An 18291-nucleotide genomic window follows, 5' to 3' on the forward strand; every position below is an offset into this window, starting at 1 on the left:
GGGTTTACTGGGGTACTAAATAGATTTTCAACTTAAGATCAGTTTATCAGGGTAACTCATGGAGAATCTGTAGAACGATGGAACACAGCAAACAGTCCAGAAATAGACCCACACACATATAGTCAACTTATTTTTCACAAAAGCACAATGGCAATGTAGGACAATGAAAGGACAGCCTTTTCAACATATGCTGCTGGAACAATTAGATATCCACATCCATAAAATGAACCTGCATCCACACTTCACTCCGTATGTAAAAATAAATGCAATGTGGATCACAGATCTAAATGTGAGACCTAAAACTATAAAAATTCTACAGGCCGGGCACAGTGGCTCACGCCTGTAATCCCAGCACTTTGGGAGGCCAAGGCGGGCAGATAACGAGGTTAGGAGATTGAGACTATCCTGGCTAACATGGTGAAACCCCGTCTCTACTAAAAATACAAAAAATTTGCCAGGCGTGGTGCCGCACACCTGTAGTCCCAGCTACTCGGGAGGCTGAGACAGGAGAATTGCTTGAATCCAGGAGGTGGAGTTTGCAGTGAGCCGAGGTTGCGCCACTGCACTCCAGCCTGAGTGACAGAGCAAGACCCCTTCTCAAAAAAAATAAATAAATAAAATAAAAAATAAAAATAAATAAATAAATATTCTACAAGAAAGCAGAGGAGAAAATCTTTGAGACCTTGTGCTGGGCAAAGATATTTTAGATACGAGACAAAAAGCAAAATCCATAAATAAACAGATAAATTGGACTTCACCAAAATTAAAATCTTCTGTGTTTAAAATATGCTATTAAAAAACACAAAAAAGCCAACCCAAAGACTGGGGGAAAATCCCTGCAAAAAACATAGTTAATAAAGGAATAATATCCAGAATCTATAAAGACCCCCCCCCCTTTTCTTTTTTTTTGAGATGGAGTCTCACTCTGTCACCCAGGCTGGAGTGCAATGGCATGATCTCGGCTCACTGCAACTTCCTTCTCCTTGGTTCAAGCAATTCTTCTGCCTCAGTCTCTCAAGTAGCTGGGATTACAGGCACCTGCCATCATGCCTGGCTAATTTTTGTAGACGGGGTTTCACCATGTTGGCCAGGCTAGTCTTGAACTCCTGACCTCAGATGATCCATGCTCCTCAGCCTCCTAAAGTGCTGGGATTACAGGCATGAGTCACCAGCCCCGGTCAAAAAACTCTTAAAACTTAACAAATAACACAAACTATCTAACTTTTAAATGTTTGTAAGCTACCAAGATTAGAAAAGACAGTTCACTAAAGAAGATGTAATACAGGTGGCAAATAAGCAAATAAGCACACGGGACAATGCTCAACTTTGTTAGTCCTTAGGGTAATGCATATCAACACCATAATGACACGCACAATACACACCCATCGAGATGGCTAAAAATATAAACCAAAAAACAATATTAAGAGCTTGTGATGATATAGAACAATGAGACCTGTCATACTGCTAATAGGAATGGAAAATAGTACAAATATTTTGGAAAACAATTTGGCATTTTCTTTTGTTTTTCTTTTCTTTTTTTTTTTTTTTTGAGACTGACTCTCGCTCTGTTGCCAGGCTGGAGTGCAGTGGCACAATCTCGGCTCACTGCAACCTCTACCTCCTGGGTTCAAGGGATTCTCCTGCCTCAGCCTCCCGAGTAGCTGGGACTACAGGTACACACCACAACACCCAGCTAATTTTTGTATTTTTAGTAGTGACGGGGTTTCACCATGTTGGCCTGGATGGTCTCGATCTCTTGACCTTGTGATCCACCCACCTCGGCCTCCCAAAATGCTGGGATTACAGGCATGAGCTACCCCACCCAGCCAGCAGTTTCTTTTTCTTTCTCTTTTTTTTTTTTTTTTTTTTGAGACGGAGTCTCACACTGTTGCCCTGGCTGGTGTGCAATGGCGTGATCTCAGCTCACTGCAACCTCCACCTCCTGGGTTCAAGCGATTCTCCTGCCTCAGCCTCCCAAGTAGCTAGGATCACAAGCGCCCGCCACCACGCCTGGCTATTTTTTTTTTATTTTTAGTAGAGACCAGGTTTCACTATGTTGGCCAGGCTGTTCTCGAGCTCCTGACCTTGTGATCCGACCTCCTCGGCCTCCCAAAGTGCTGGGATTACAGGCGTGAGCCACCACGCCCGCTGGCCAGCAGTTTCTTAATAAGGGAACACAAAGGGACAGGAAGACAGTCTATGGATGATGGATATGTTACCTCTCTTGACTCTGGTGATAGTTTCAAGTATGCATAAATATGCCAAGACTTACCAAATTGTACATTTTATATACATACAGTCTATCATATATCAGTTAGTTATACCTCACTGAAGCTATTGATTGCAGGAGTAAATATCTAAGACAGTGACTAGGACACAGGAAAAAAGGGTTGAAATGATGCAGGATAAAACTAGAGAATTCAGATCTTTAACCTTATAGCAACGGCAGGTGGTAAGCTGAGTTATAATCAAGGGAGCAACATGATCAGATCTGAATTTTTAAAAATATATCATTGTATTTTCCTAGTAGACCATGGTCTCAGGAAGTGGGGTAGCAGGAAAAACAGTTCTAACATTATTGCAGTATTCCGAGTGGGAGAGAATGGCTACCTGATCTGGGGGGAAGGCATAGGAGAGAAGAAGAATCAGCAAGAGGGCTAGGACTGACCTTCACACTGAGAAAAGTACAGTGGAGTTATCATAGCTCTTTGGTGTACAATATACATTATTTCTCAGTCTATTTTAACAATGAGCATATTTCTGAGATGAGCAACACTGTCACATATCAGTGCTCTGTGGTGCAATGCTAAGCAGTGTGTGCACACATTACTGTAGGATACATGAAAAGGCCTTATATTTATGCAATGGTCCTCCCGTTACAATATATTCCAAGTTGCTCATGAGCAACATAAAAGTCTCATAATTAGAGTAAAGCAACTCACAATCCTCGGAGGATGTTTCAGATAGCCAAGTTAAGTCGTCGAGGTCATTCACAGAATATATTTGTCTTTTAAGCTGTAAGATAAATAATTCTACTTCAAAAGGTCCTCAAAATATTTATAGCATGTATTAGATGTACAGAAGTGGTGTTTATTCATCTTTTATGTGAGCAAAACCACAGGAACTTCTTAAAACAGATTTTTTAAAAAGGTACTGTTATCAATGGCTACTGTTTCTTAATCACCTTTTTCTAAGTAAATATCTTTATAACAAAAGATTCTCTGTTTTTTCACATTACCTTTTATAATGTAGTTTTTTTTTAAACAATAATGCTTCAGATAATTCACTTTTTACAATACCTTGTTCTTCTCATCAGATGTTTTCATTGGAGGCCTAAAAAAATTTAGTTTTTTTTTAGACAAATTCCTTTTAGACAAATAGTAAATACACAAAATACAAATCATATCTAAAATTATTGTTTAGTTATATAAAATATCTGCATTTATAAGTTATTTATTCTATTCATTCAGTGTTCAGGTCTTTTTTTTTAACAGGCAATGTAAAACATAATAATTTTTCACAAGGGGGATTAAGCTATAAACAAAGAGTAACATTAAGGGAGAAAGAAAATACAGTAATAATAATATCATTACAAACAACTGAATTTAGATCAAGCTTTCTGACATCAAGGCAAAAGGAAAAATATGTTACTTGCATTATGTGATAGAAAGGACTTCTCATTATTGCCCTTTTCAATAAAAATTAACTGGCACTAAAATCTATTTGGAAAATGTTATTTATGTTCTCATTTGAGGGGAACCCTTTTTTAATGATGGTATTAGCTTTTTCAGGACTTCCTATGCAGGCACTACGCATTGTTCTAAGCACTGTGCATGTGTCCAGCTCATTTTAATCATCATAACAATTCTGTGAGGCAGGTAACATATTAGGGATTCTATAAAGAGAGAAACTAGGCACAGAAAGGCCATATAACCTTCCCCATCCCATGCAGCTGGTCAGTAGTATACACAGAATTCAAACCCAAGAATTCTGCCTCCAAAATATGTGTTTCACAATATGCTGTGAAGGTAGTATTTATTTTCAAGTGTTTTTAAGAGATATGATAGCAGATGAATCCACATTATCATTTTACTTCTGGCTGTAATTATAACTAATAATTTCTGAATCTTGCATTTTTAAAATAAAAATAGTTTTTACAGAGACAAGTTTGAAAACCTACTTTCAAAAAACTAAAAATTTAGTTTTTAAAAGAAATCCACCAACAGGCATTCATTCATTCATCTATTCAACTGTTTATTCATGGATTCAACAAATACTCACTGAGCACACAATGCGTGCTGATGACACTGTTGGCCCAGGGAAACATGGTTTTGACACTTTAGAACTTTATAATCCTGAAGTAATAATCTGTGAGAGATTGTCAGTAGTTTGCTTTTCTAAAGTAAATGAACAAAATCGTTTCCTTCTCCCCAGAATCTAAACAACTGTAAAGTTGATACACCTGATATTTTAGAGTAATTACCTTGCAAATCATGGCTATTCATGATGCTACCGTCAAAGGTAGTGCAATATGTACAATTATGAAGGAACATTTTAATTCTATTTAGTATGGCCTAAGTGTGTGCATGTTATTAAATTATTTTTTAAAATCTGTGTATGACAGTTTAAGTAATCATCTGCATGTTCAGTCACACTAATATGTTACATTTCTGAACAAGCTCTGAAGGAAAAAACTCTAAACATAAAACTATACATAAACAGAAGTTCTAAGGACAATTAGTTTGCTAAAAATGTATAAAAGATAATAAATCAAGCTAATGCTTAGACGTGCAAACAAAATTACATTTCATAAACATGTTTTTCTCTTATGAATCATTCCCAAAAGCAAACAAACGTACTCTATAAACTTCTGTTTTAAAATATAAAAAGAGAGAAAACTTCCTAGTATCTCACATTTTTCTTCAGTTATTACTCATTTCTTTATTGCCTTTCCCAGTAAAGTTTCTCTCAAGAGTTGACTATGTTCATCCACTACAGTCAGCATTCCATGGCTACTATTTATTGAAACCACTCCTAGTCAAAGTCACTAATCCTTATCGTAATCAATCTTTCAACAGCATTGACATAGTTGAGTCTTCTCCAGCTTTGGCAGACTACACTATTCTATTTCCAGAAAAAGTAATCATTATTAACATTCCTTTTCAGAGATTTCTTAGAAAGGACTTATAAATTTTACTTTTCTTCATCCTCACCTATTTCACTTAAATTGCTATCATCATTTACTTGTAGCAGACCATTAGCTAGTAAATTGGCCTGCCTTCTCTAACATGGGTGTAATCACAGATTATTTTGAGGTCCACTTTTTATTTTTATGTTTCTTTACTTTCTTCATACACAAGGCAAAAATCACTACTTTTAAAACTCTATAAAAAGCCAATGTTTTCTAATAACTCTAATGACAATGAACAAAAATCCCAATTTTTGCAAAACCACACCTCTTCCCCATCTCAATTTATTAATTTAAAAAACAGGTATGAAGTACAAGCAACATAAAAGGAAATGTGCATTCCGTGCTTCAAAAACAAGGTAATATACAATTATGATACAATGTGTTAAGACAGAGTTGATAATATAAAAAGTTATATTTTAGCACAAGGAATGCTTTAGAGAAGAGGCAAAATTTAAGAGGAGCTCATAGGGAAATCCAGTGAGAGAAAACCATTCCAGTTAAAGAATAGAAAGTGAGCACAAAGATTAGGCACATGAAGTCCAGGTGTTTCCTAGAAACTTGAAAGGAAAAGTGTAAAATACTTGGAAGCTAAGAATAGGAGATGAATGCCACACTACACTTGAATGCTACACTAAAAAGCTGGAGTCCACTGCATACAAGCAATGACTATATTACATGAAAGTCATAATTAGATTTCTGCTATAGTTCTGATTTTGTTGTTAAATATAATAATGCTTGCCTTCAAATGAAGTTCTGAAAATAGCATGAGGCACATATAACATGAAAGATGAAATCAGGAAAATGTCTTGAGGGGGAGTGTATTAGTCTGTTTTCACACTGCTATAAAGAAATATCTGAGACTGGCTAATCTATAAAGAAAAGAGGTTTAATTGACTAACAGTTCTGCATGGCTGGGGAGACCTCAGGAAACTTACAATCATGGCAGAAGCCGAAGGGGAAGGAGGGACCTTCTTCACAAGGTGTCAGGAGAGAGAGAAGTAAAGGAGGAAGAGCCCCTTATAAAACCATCAAATCTCACGTGAGAACTCACTATCATGAGAACAGAATGGCGGAACCAATCCTATGATCCAATCACCTCCAACTAGGTCGCTCCCTCAACACCTTACAATTTGAGATGAGATTTGGGTGGAGACACAAATTCAAAGCCTAACAATATCATTCCACCCATGGACCCTCCCAAATCTCAAGTGCCCATATTTCAAAACCAATCATGACTTCCCAAAGTGCTAACTCACTCCAGCATTAACCCAAAAGTCCAAGTCCAAAGTCTCATCTGAGACAAGGCAAGTCCCTTCCATCTATGAGCCTGTAAAATCAAAAACAAGTTAGTTACTTCCAAGATATGATGGAGGTACAGGCATTGAATAAATGCTCCCATTACCAAATGTGAGGAATTGGCCAAAACAAAGGGGCTATAGGCCCCATGCAAGTCTGAAATACAGCAAGGCAGTAACTAAATGTTAAAGCTCCAAAATCTTCTTTGACTCCATGTCTTTCATCCAGGGCATGCTGATGCAAGGGGTGGGCTCCCATGGCCTTGGGCAGCTCCCTCATGAGCTGGTGTTGTGTCTATGGGTTTTCCAGGTGTACAGTGCAAGCTGTTGGTGGATCTATCATTCTGGGGCCCGGAGAACAGTGGTCCTCTTCTCACAGCTCCACTAGACAGTGCCCCAGTGGGGACTCTGTGTGGGAGCTCCAACCCCACATTTCCCTTCTGCACTGCCCTAGCAGAGGTTCTCCATGAGGGATCTGCCTTTGCAGCAGACTTCTGCCTAGACATCCAGGCATTTCCATACATCCTCCGAAAGCTAGGTGGAGGTTCACAAACCTCAATTCTTGACTTCTGTGCACCCACAAGCCCAACACCACGTGGAAGCCACCAAGGCCTGGGGCTTGCACCCTCTGAAGCAACAGCCTGAGCTGTACATTGGCCCCTTTGAGCCATAGCTGGAGCTGGAGTGGCTGGGATGCAAGACACCAAGTCCTGACACTGCATACAGCAGTAGGGCCCTGGACCCAGCCCATGAAACCATTTTTTCTTCCTAGGCCTCTGGACCTCTGATGAGACAGGCTGCCATGAAGATCTCTGACACGCCCTGGAGACATTTTCTCCATTGTCTTGGCAATTAATATTTGGCTACTCGTTACTTACGTAAATTTCTGTATCCAGCTTGCATTCCACCCCCAGAAAATGGGACTTGCTTTTCTACCCTATGGTCAGGCTGCAAATTTTCCAAATTTATGCTCTGCTACCCTTTTAAACAAAAGTTCCAATTTCAAACCATCTCTTTGTGAACACATAAAACTGAATACTTTCAGAATCAACAGGTCACATCTTGAATGCTTTGCTGCTTAGAAACTTCTTCCACCAGATACCCTAAATCATCTCTCTCAAGTTCAAAGTTCCACAGATCTCTAGGGCAGGGGCAAAATTCTGTTAGTCTCTTTACTAAAGCATAGCACGAATAACCTTTATTCCAGTTCCCAACAAGTTCCTCATCTCCATCTAAGACCACCTCAGCCTGGACTTCATTGTCGGTATCAATATTAGCATTTTGGTCAAAACCATTCAACGAGTCTCTAGGAAGTTCCAAACTTTCCCACATCTTCCTGTTTTCTTCTGAGCCCTCCAGACTATTCCAGCCTCTGCCCATTACCCAGTTCTAAAGTTGCTTACATGTTTTCAGTTTATCTTTATAGCAGTACTCCGCTATACCGGAACCAATTTGCTGTATTAATCTGTTTTCACACTGCTATGATGAAATACTGGAGAATGGGTAATTTATAAAGGAAAGAGGTTTAATTGACTCACAGTTTAGCATGGCTAGGGAAGCCTCAGAAAACTTACAATCATGGCAGAAAGTGAAGGGGAAGCAGGCACCTTCTTCACAAGGTGGCAGGACAGACAGAAGTGAAGGGGTATGAGTCCCTCATAAAACCATCAGATCTCATGAGAACTCACTACCATGAGAACGGCATCAGGGAAACAGCCCCCATGATCCAACCACCTCTCACCAGGTCCCTCCCTCAATACCCACAGATTAAAATTCAAGATGAGATTTAGGTGGAGACACAAAGACAAACCATATTGAGAGGAATCCTTAATTTAAAATATCTAAATGTCATGATAGATAGATAGATAGATAGATAGATAGATAGATAGATAGACAGATAGATAGACAGACAGACAGATAGATGCAGTACAAAACAGCAATTTTTATTAGTTATGATTTTGTTTGAAAATAAAATGTTCTGGGCCGGGTGCAGTGGCTCAAGCCTGTAATCCTAGCATTTTGGGAGGGCCGAGGCAGGCGGATCACGAGGTCAGGAGATCAAGACCATCCTGGCTAACACAGTGAAACCCCGTCTCTATTAAAAAATACAAAAAATTAGCCAGGTGTGGTGGCGGGCGCCTGTAGTCCCAGCTACTCAGGAGGCTGAGGCAGGAGAATGGCGTGAACCCAGGAGGCGGAGCTTGCAGGGATCCCAGATCGCGCCACTGCACTCCAGCCTGGGGGACAGAGTGAGACTCCGTCTCAAAGAAAAAAAACAAAAGAAAAGAAAATGTTCTGGTGATTTTTCTTCACTTTTAGCCTAATATTTAGTCCTAATATAAAAAGCTGGATTTGCCAGCAGAAAATTGTAATTACATTTTTATGAAGTAAACACACATAAGAATATCACTATTATTGCAAGCAACAGAAAGCGAACAAAATAAGGAAAGAAGACAGAATATCACTATCATATACATACAAAAATTGACAAAGAGACTAAAGTCTCCCACTGAAGATTATGTTAGCACTGGAGCAGAAGCTCTAAGAATACCAAAAACAGAAACAAAACTTACAATTATTTTTAAAAAATAATTTATGTAGCGAACTCTTCTGGTTGAGACTAAGTATCAAAAAAGAATCTTCCTGAAAGATCTCTAAAGATGAATTAAATGATTCATCTTGACTAAAACTTTAAAATCAAGTCTACAATTCTGGAATATGAAAGAGTTTTCATTTTGAACACAGTTGATGAAAGGCAACTTTTTTTTTTTTTTGTGACGGAGTTTCACTCTCGTTGCCCAGGCTGGAGTGTAATGGCACAATCTCAGCTCGCTGCAACCTCTGCCTCCAGGGTTCAAGCTATTCTCCTGCCTCAGCCTCCCAAGTAGCTGGGATTACAGGTATGCGCCACCACACCCGGCTAATTTTGTATTTTTTAAGTAGAGACAGGGTTTCTCCATGTTGGTCAGACTGTGTCGAACTTCCAACTTCAAGTGATTTGCCCGCCTTAGCCTCCCAAACTGCTGGGATTACAAGCGTGAGCCACTGCACTGGGCCAAAAGGCAAATTTTAAACAGAAAATTTCTGGTCAAAGTTTCCTGAAACTTAGGAAAGAACTGACCTGTAGTCATAGTAACAAGCAGCCACCCAGAGCTAGTTCTAAATCTAGTCAATCGATCAATCAATCACCACTGGCCTCGCTCACCAACCAGCATCAGTGTGAGCAGCTTGCTTCTGAAAGACAGCCAATCAGACACAAAATCAATCCACAGGCCAGGAAGTGCTAACCAATCCCCAGCGGTCTCACTCAGATAACCATGTTGCTCCAGATGATGCCAACCCACTTGGATCCGGGAATCGGCCAATCCTTCAAGTCCAGTCCTCTCAAAACCCTATGTAAGATCAGCAGCTGCTCCATCAGAATAGATAGTGCCTGCCTGACCAGCATAGCTCTTACTACAGGAAGCAAAAAATTCCAACTCTGTCTTTTCATTTCAAATACTGAAGGTTCATAATCCCCTGGAAAGAATTTTTGAGTCTATTAAATTTACCACCCTAATTTTTATTTTGTAAATAAGATACCAGTAAAGTTTACAATTACTTTGATTCACTTTACTGTAATTACAACTATCATGATTACCAGTGAAAGAATAAATAGTGAGTAACCACAACATTGGACTTTTCTCCCTAAGTGAAAAATGATTAACATAAAGAATGTAGCTTATTATAAAGCTAGACCTGTTCAGGTAGACCTGACGAGATTTGCAACTAGATTAGATGTGAGGAGTCAGAGAGAGAAAGAGAGATGAGTCAAGAATGATGCTGAGTTTTTTGGGAGAGCAACTGGAAGAGTTGCCATTCACCCAAGTAGGAAAGACTACAAGAGGAGCAGATGTGAGGACAGATGTCAGTAGTCCAATGTTGGACCTGACAAGTGTGTGATACCCAATAGCTAACCAAAGAGAGATGTCAAGTAGGCAGATTGACAGGAGGTCTGGAATTAAGAAGAGAAATCTGAGCTGGAGACATACATTTGGAAATCACTAGCATACACACAGTAGAAAAAGTCATGAGAAAGAAGATCGAGGACAGAGCCCTGGGAAACAACAATGTGCAAAAAGTGAAAGATGAGGAGGAGCAAGAAAAACAGACCATAATGGATGGACTAGAAAGGCAGGTGGAAAAGCCAGATGAGGGAGTGAGGTCCTGAAAGCCGAGTGAAGACACTATCATTGGAGGAGAGTGTCCTCCATTAGGTTGCTGACAGGTTACATAAAATATTTATTTAATAAAATAAAATAAATATTGCTGACAGGTTAAATAAAATAAGGTGTAAGAAAAAAATGCCTAGATTTATTAGAGAGAAGATTAGTGATAACCTTGAGAAAAACAACTTTGGAGGAGTGCTGGGATTGAAGACTACTGGCATGAAATCAAAAATGAATGGAAAAAAAATTGAGTCCGTGAGTGTAGACAGTTCTTTCAAGGACATCACGAGTGTGGATTATCTAATTTTCTTCTTGTTTACCTGTAGTTTTCAAATTTTATATAACAATTACATACTTTATTAAATATTTTTAAGGTTTTAAAAATATATAATAATTTTAAACAATTATATATTTTCAAGGTTTTTAAAACTATACATATATGGCATTTAAAAATACCAGACTGAAATATATTAAATAATAAATTCATAAAATTATAGCACTAAAAGTCCCCCTGAACATTTCTAGATTGCATAAATTGATTATCATTTTGTTCATGCCTATACATAAAAACCAAGGAATACTAAAAGTTTCAAGGGGAGTATTTCTTGCTTGATAAATATAAGCCAATTCTAAAACAGTTGATACTCATCAAATATATAAAGTAACTGGTCACAGTAAAATACTATTTTATTAACAGGAATAAAAGGAGACAAATCCAGAAAATAATCTTATTTTATAAAAAAATTTTTTTAAATCATATGAAGTCACTGTTGAAAAATATGGTGAGGTGCATACTGAAATATATTCTCTTTTCAAAGGAAGGATAATGGCATACATGCAGTGTACTTTTACAAAGAGGATTCACTGCATTAGCAGCACCCTCCTTTTAGCACAAGGGTCAGCAATTCAGCACTGTTGGCCAAATCCAGCCCACTTCCTGTTTTTATAAGTACAGTTTCTTGGAACACAGCCACGCTTATTCACGTTGTAGTCCATAAAGCCAATTAGCCGGGTGTGATGGTGCACACCTGTGGTCCCAGCTAGTAGACAGGCTGAGGTGGGAGGATCCCTGGAGCCCAGAAAGTCAAGGCTGCAGTGAGCCATGATCATGCCACTGGACTCCAGCCTGGCCAATAGAGTGAGACCCTGCCTCAAAAAGATAAACATAGTCCATAGAGCCTAAAATATTTACTAACTGGCTCTTTGAGGAAAAAGCTGGCCAACTCCTGCTTTAGTAGATCAAAAATCCTTTGATGTATTTTAACAAGTTTTACCCAATACACTAAAATGTTTCTATGGAATATAGATCCTCATGTGTAATCCCTTGGGAATATTCAGATTCAGGGTCCAATATTTCAGGACTCAGGCACTGAGAACAAAAAGCCAAAATTTAATAACTAACAATCTTGTTGTTAACAAGGTTCAGTGTCTATGTGGCATGTAACCTCCATTTGCAACACAGCAGATATTACAAGAATTCTAACAAAATTGTCTTCAGATGTGTCGTCAAACTAAATGCTTTAAATACATGTTAATTGTGAAATAATCAGTACACTCTAGATCTAACCTCATTTTTTAAAAAATGGTTGCATACTCCATTATTTTCTCGGTATGAAAACTGAGCTATTTCCTATTGATAAGGATTTAGACTAGCTCCAACTTTTTGATGTAATAATGCTATAATAAATGTCCTTATTTATAAGTATATATGTAACATATCTATACAAATAACCTTAACATACAAATATATCCTTAATATGTTATATATATATATATATGTGTGTGTGTGCTTGTGTATTAGCCTTGAGTGTTATGTAGTATAGGTAGTAAGTGCCCTTAACATGTTTGTGTGTGTACACAAGTCATGTTCCTGTAGAGTCTAGCCCTAGAAGTGAAGTTGTTAGGTTAAAGGAATGACATATCTGAAATTTTGATACATGCTACTAAATTAACGTTCAAAATGTATGTACCGACAGTCTATGAAAATGTCTTTTTCAATGAGATCATATCCTTTGAAGCAACATGGATGGAGCTGGAGGCCATTATTTTAAGGAAACTAACACAGGAACAGAAATTCGAATACTGCATATTCTCACTCATTAGTGGTGGCTAAACAATGAGAACACAGGGACACAAAGTGGAGAACAACAAACACTGGGGCCTACTTGAGGGTGGAGGGTGGGAGGAGGGAGAGGACCAAAAAACTACCTATCAGGTATTATGCCTATTATCTGGTTGATGAAGTCATCTGTACCCCAAATCCCCATGATACAGTTTACCTATCTAACAAAACTGCACATATAACCCTGAAGTCAGATGGGGCATGAAATGACATGGCAAAAAAAATAAATGTTCACAAGAAAAGAAAAGAAAATGCCTTTTCCCTCACATTTGCCAATACTGGTTATTATTTTTCAAATAAATTATCAATGATTGGAAAAAGTGGTAACTCATTGTTTGCTGATTGGCATTTTTCTGATTACCAGGCAAGACTGAATATCCCAGTAAAAGTATGAAATTTGTTCAACATGAATATTAGCCCAAATTAAGATTAGTTTTATAGCACGTAAGTATCTCCTGTTAAATGTTGCCATAGGCTTACCTTTGATACTTCTCATTCTCTGTCCTAGGAAATTGCTGATTTTCAGGTTTTTCACTCTTTCTTTGTGGAATTAGTCCATCAACACCATTGCCAGCAGCATCAGTCAAGTTTTCTGATAATCCCATGTTGTTACTTCCATGCTTCTTCATTCCTCCTTCAATCTTAAGTGGAAGTTTGGTATTAGGGGTGATTACTACTTTCTAAATTCCGGGCTGAAAATATAAGAAAATAATTCCTTTAGGCATATACAGAGGTGAGAAAGTAAAGTCAAGGCATCGTCTTTTATGTTTTAACATCGCTGAATGCTTGTATTTTGAAATAACAAGAATAATGACAGACGATACCTCAGAATACAAAAGTGATTCTATGTCTCCCTCTTCTTATCCCAATGTGGATGTTGTATCTATAAAATGTTATTCACAGATATATTCATGAGAACATTTATCACTGTGCGTTTCATAATAAATATGTATACAAGTCTGTCTCCATGAATGAAAATTTCAATAAAATAAAAGTAATAACAAAAACACTTTCAGAGGGTTGAAGTATAATAGTTTCAGAAAGAAGAAGGTGTTAGAATGAAGAAAGACAGGAAAATTATTTAAAAGAAATAAATATGACATTTGGGTCTATCTACTTTAATGGTTTTTAATAACAGCATTTAAGCACAGGAAAATTCTCAGAGATATTCACTAACTTACCACTTCTACCATCTTTGTGAATAAAACGTAAATTTGACGTTACTGGTTTGCTCTTGTGGAACACTTTCAATAACATCAATATCATTTTGTCTTTTTGCACTTGCTGATTTAGTTGTTTCTTCCTATGAAAAACAAACCAAAAAGCTTTGGAAAACATTGTATTTATTCACCCACCCACTCAATCAGTCAACCAGTAAGACAACAAACATTCACTGTGTCTGCTGAATCATAGGCAATATCCTGGGAGAAGCTGAAAACATATATAGAAGAGACTCTTCCTTAATATTTGAGTAGGGGTAGAGATATATGGAAACAAACAAAAACAAAACAGTATAGTTCACTAGTTCTACAACTGAAGTTAATAATGGACAGTAAGGGCTCAAAGAAAACAATGGTCGGTTATACCTGGGAAGTTCCAGAAATGCTGCAAAGATAGGGCCTATTTTGAATGAAGGACAAAGTGCAGAGAGTGAGGATGTGAAGGGTTTCTAGACAGGGCAGTATGAGCAAAGGTATGAGGCATGAAATGAGAAATGACATGGCAAATGAGGGGTGTTAAAGTAATGCAGGAAAACTGGAACCTAGTCAGAGGGAGTGAGATGGAGAAATAAAATGGGAGAATCAGGCCAAACCACAAAAGATATGTGCCATGCTAGAATGTGAACTTCCCCATCATGTAATGGGGATCCACTCATAAACAGATGAGTTACAGCATCATAAAATATCTTAGAAAGGCCACCCTGGCAGCATTGTAATGATAACTGAACATGGCATGGGATGGGGGAGGGACAAAACTAGACAAGAGTATTTCAAAATGATGGGTCAGAGTGAATTATAGCAGTGAGATATGAAAAACGGTAAGCAGGTGGAAAAAGTATAACTTGTAACTGGATTGGTGATTTGAGGGAGTGCTGGAATGCGAGATTTTTCCTGTTTCAATGTTTCAGTTCTATTTACTAGATGTTACTTCCTAGGATGGGAAAATCAGATGACAGAGCAGATTACAAAAAGTCAGGAGAAGGTCAAGGACAATGTCTTCAGTGTGGGACAAGTCAAATTGAGGCACTCAGGGTGTAGGAGTGGGTGACCTTACTTGGGAAAAGCATATGGTGTTAAGAAAAGAAATATTTGTAAAATATACTGCACTGGTAGAATTAACTCATGAAAACCTATATACAAGTCTGAAATTTTGAAAATGGAAAGAAGAGGAGGGAAATAACATGAGATTCAATTTCTCAATTACATATTTCTTTTTTGTTGTTGTTGAGAGTTTTGTCCTTCATGTTTTATGGAATAAAAAGTTTGGCCTTTTTATTGCATGAAACTAAAATTGGGAAAGGTAGGGGGCGTGGATGGGGTGGGAGGGGGTTTAGGGGAGCAGGGAGATGCCCTCCCCACCAGCTCCTGGATAATAACACCTCACTTCTTGCATAATTTCTGGCATCTTCCCGCCTGCAATGCCGGCTCTCTCAGCGTCTCGGAGAAGGGGGGATCACACACTCATCGTCATGCTTGGAGAATAATTGTCGTTCTGAAAGGAGTGGAGGAAGTTCCCTCCTAGCTCGCCGTCATCTCGAGGGGTGCCTGGAGGATTGCTAATGCCACTTATGTTGTTAGGAGAATTTTTTGGAAGTCCGTCTATGTCGCCTGACCCTAATGATCCATTCATGTGGTGTGGCTCCATGCCACCCATGCCGCCCATCGGACCGTCCGAGCCGGGACCCATCGGGAAGTTGGACCTGCCGCCAGGTCATTGTGTAGATGTTGTCACTGGAATTTGTTGAATCTGCGGGACTGGGCATAATGGGTGTTCCTGGAGGGCCGCCACCACCGGGGGTCCCACATAGGTACCAGGTGATGAGGAGGAATATGGAATTGGGTTAGCACTCTTAGGATTGGGCCAGGGTCTGCCAGCTCCCCGGCCCATGTTAATCCCGGGCATGGCGGGCCGAGGGAGTTGGGTGGTGGTCTCATGCCGCTGCCGTAATTCTGTGGGCCGGGACCCATGGGCCCCATGCCTCGGGGAGGGTTCATTCTCTGCATTGATCCTCCCATGTTGGGGTGGCCTTGTTGTCTTGTGGGATCCATAGAATTGGGCAGCAATGGCTGTGTCCCAAGAACTCCTCCCGGAGGCTGGTTTCCCATTCTGATCGGGGGCCCGGGGCCGCCTACGTATCGCGGTGACATAAAAGGCTGACTGTGGGGTCCCATCATGCTGCTAGGATTGTGAGGTGGAGGCTGTGCGTGCGGCGAGGGCTGTGACCCCGGAGGACCCTGAAAGAAACCTGGCGGGATGGGGCCTCCCGGCATCCCATCGTTGGGGGGAATGTTGCCAAGCACGGGGCTCGGGGCAGCTGCTGCACTATAATCATTAAAGGCTTTTGCTTCACTTGAATGTTCACAAGTGTCTCTCCTTTCAGGAGCTGCACAGTAAAGGTCCCCAAATACACACCACCACGAGTGAAAAAACCCAGGCGGTTCTCCCAACGTGATGTTTTTTCCCATCGAATCTCCGATAAGAAGGTCTCTGCAGATTTCTGTACTCTTACGTGCAGTAAATATTCGTAGACGTATAAAGCTAACTTTTCCCAAGCCTGCCCATCCGAGGGCACCGCCGAGCCTCTGCCTTTGGCAAACATGGTTTGCAGGGAAGAGGGCGCCGAGCCTCGCCGCCGCCGCCGCCGCTACGGCTCCGGCTCTCCCGCGCTGCTCCTCGCTCCCGGCCCCCTCCCCGGCGCTCGCTCGCTCTCTCGCTCGCTGGCGCTCTCCTCGCCGCGCTCCCCTCCCTCCCCACCAGGCGCTGGCTCCGCGCTCTTTCCAGCTGTCAAAGCGTCAGCCCGGGCCGCGGCCCCATCGCCCTGGAACTCCTTCCGCGCCGGCTCGGCCTGGGGGTGCCGCCGCCGCCCGCACGGCCGCCCGCTCTCCGCTCGCTCGCGCGCCCGCCCGGCTCCGCCTACGCCGCCCTCTGCGCCTCCAGCGCCGCCGCCGCCGCTGCCGCCGCCTCCGCCGCCCTCTCAATTACATATTTCAACATTTGTTTCAAGGATATAAAATATACTTGTTTTAATATATGCTAATATTTTTGGAATATTATGGTCATATACATTTTATATTGAATGGAAAGATTTCATTCTAAGACCTCAATTCAAAATTCTGCAAGAACACTCCTTTTTAAAAATTAATTTTTAAAGTTTTACATTGTAAGAGAGAAAAGCTTTTGTCATTATAGAATTATGAGGCATTTTTAGGTACTACTACGATGTAAGAAAGAAATGTAAATCCTATTTTTAAAATCAAATGATTTTCTCATTCCCCTGTAAACATACTAATAGTTCTAATTTCCCATTGACACCATATAGAATGGTAGTTAAAAGTTGGAGAAAGGATCTAGTACAAAAAAACAAAGCTATGATTATCCCGATTGATGATTTAAAAGTTTTTATATACATCAATCATTGTCAAGCAGGACCCAAAGGAAAATCATCAAGTATGCTAACGTACATGGGGAAATACAGATATATAACAGAGATTTTTGTTCATAATATATCCCTAATAATACTCTACAATTAGTTTGCTGTAAATATTTCTCTAAGAGCTTAATTTTATACCATAAAACAATACATTCAAGTATTTAAACATGGTCATCTACAACTACCTGAAAGATGGACCATTATTACTATAGAGAGGGAGAGAGAAATGGAAAAAGAAATGTTCCATAAACTTTCCACTTGGAGAAATAATTAGTAATCATAATTCTAAAGAGTAATCTATGGCTTGAAAAGATATATTTAGTAGAACATGGGTTGGGGTTTAAAAAGTTTAAAAATTTTAAATCTAAAATCCTAACCTAAGCTTATAGTTGGACAATACTGCAAAGTATACTGTAACCCTCTTTCCTATTTGATGGCATATTTCTTTCTTATTTATGACATATTTTCCCAATATAACTGATCTGAATTTATACATCCTAAACATTGAAAGGGACTATACATTTAAGCCATACTTTAGAAATGCCATAGATTTCATTATTAGGTATGTATCTCATGTTAATTGTAACATTCCATTATATAGAAATCCTTTTGTCTGTTCAAGTATTCACATTACAAAATATTAAAATGCTTCTTACAGGCAAGACTTTATTCTAGCTACTCCAGGATATAAACAGGTGTGTTTCCTAACCTCCAGTAGCTTATACTAATGCAGGGGCTTTAAAGTGATTATTTAAATAACTAAATACAGAGACTTCTTACATTTGGAGTTTTTAAATGTGATACAAAGATTTTGAGTGTAAATC

The 18291-nt window shown here is 39.4% G+C and overlaps 1 pseudogene; it reads right to left on the reverse strand.

Moving 5' to 3' along the window:
* LOC107976060 (single-stranded DNA-binding protein 3-like) overlaps positions 1 to 16676 on the reverse strand; it is a 62338-nt pseudogene extending 45662 nt beyond the window's left edge.
* Between the last annotated feature and the right edge of the window lie 1615 nt (positions 16677 to 18291).

The sequence above is a fragment of the Pan troglodytes genome, chromosome 6 (genome assembly GCF_028858775.2).
Source record: "Pan troglodytes isolate AG18354 chromosome 6, NHGRI_mPanTro3-v2.0_pri, whole genome shotgun sequence".
NCBI lineage: Eukaryota > Metazoa > Chordata > Mammalia > Primates > Hominidae > Pan > Pan troglodytes.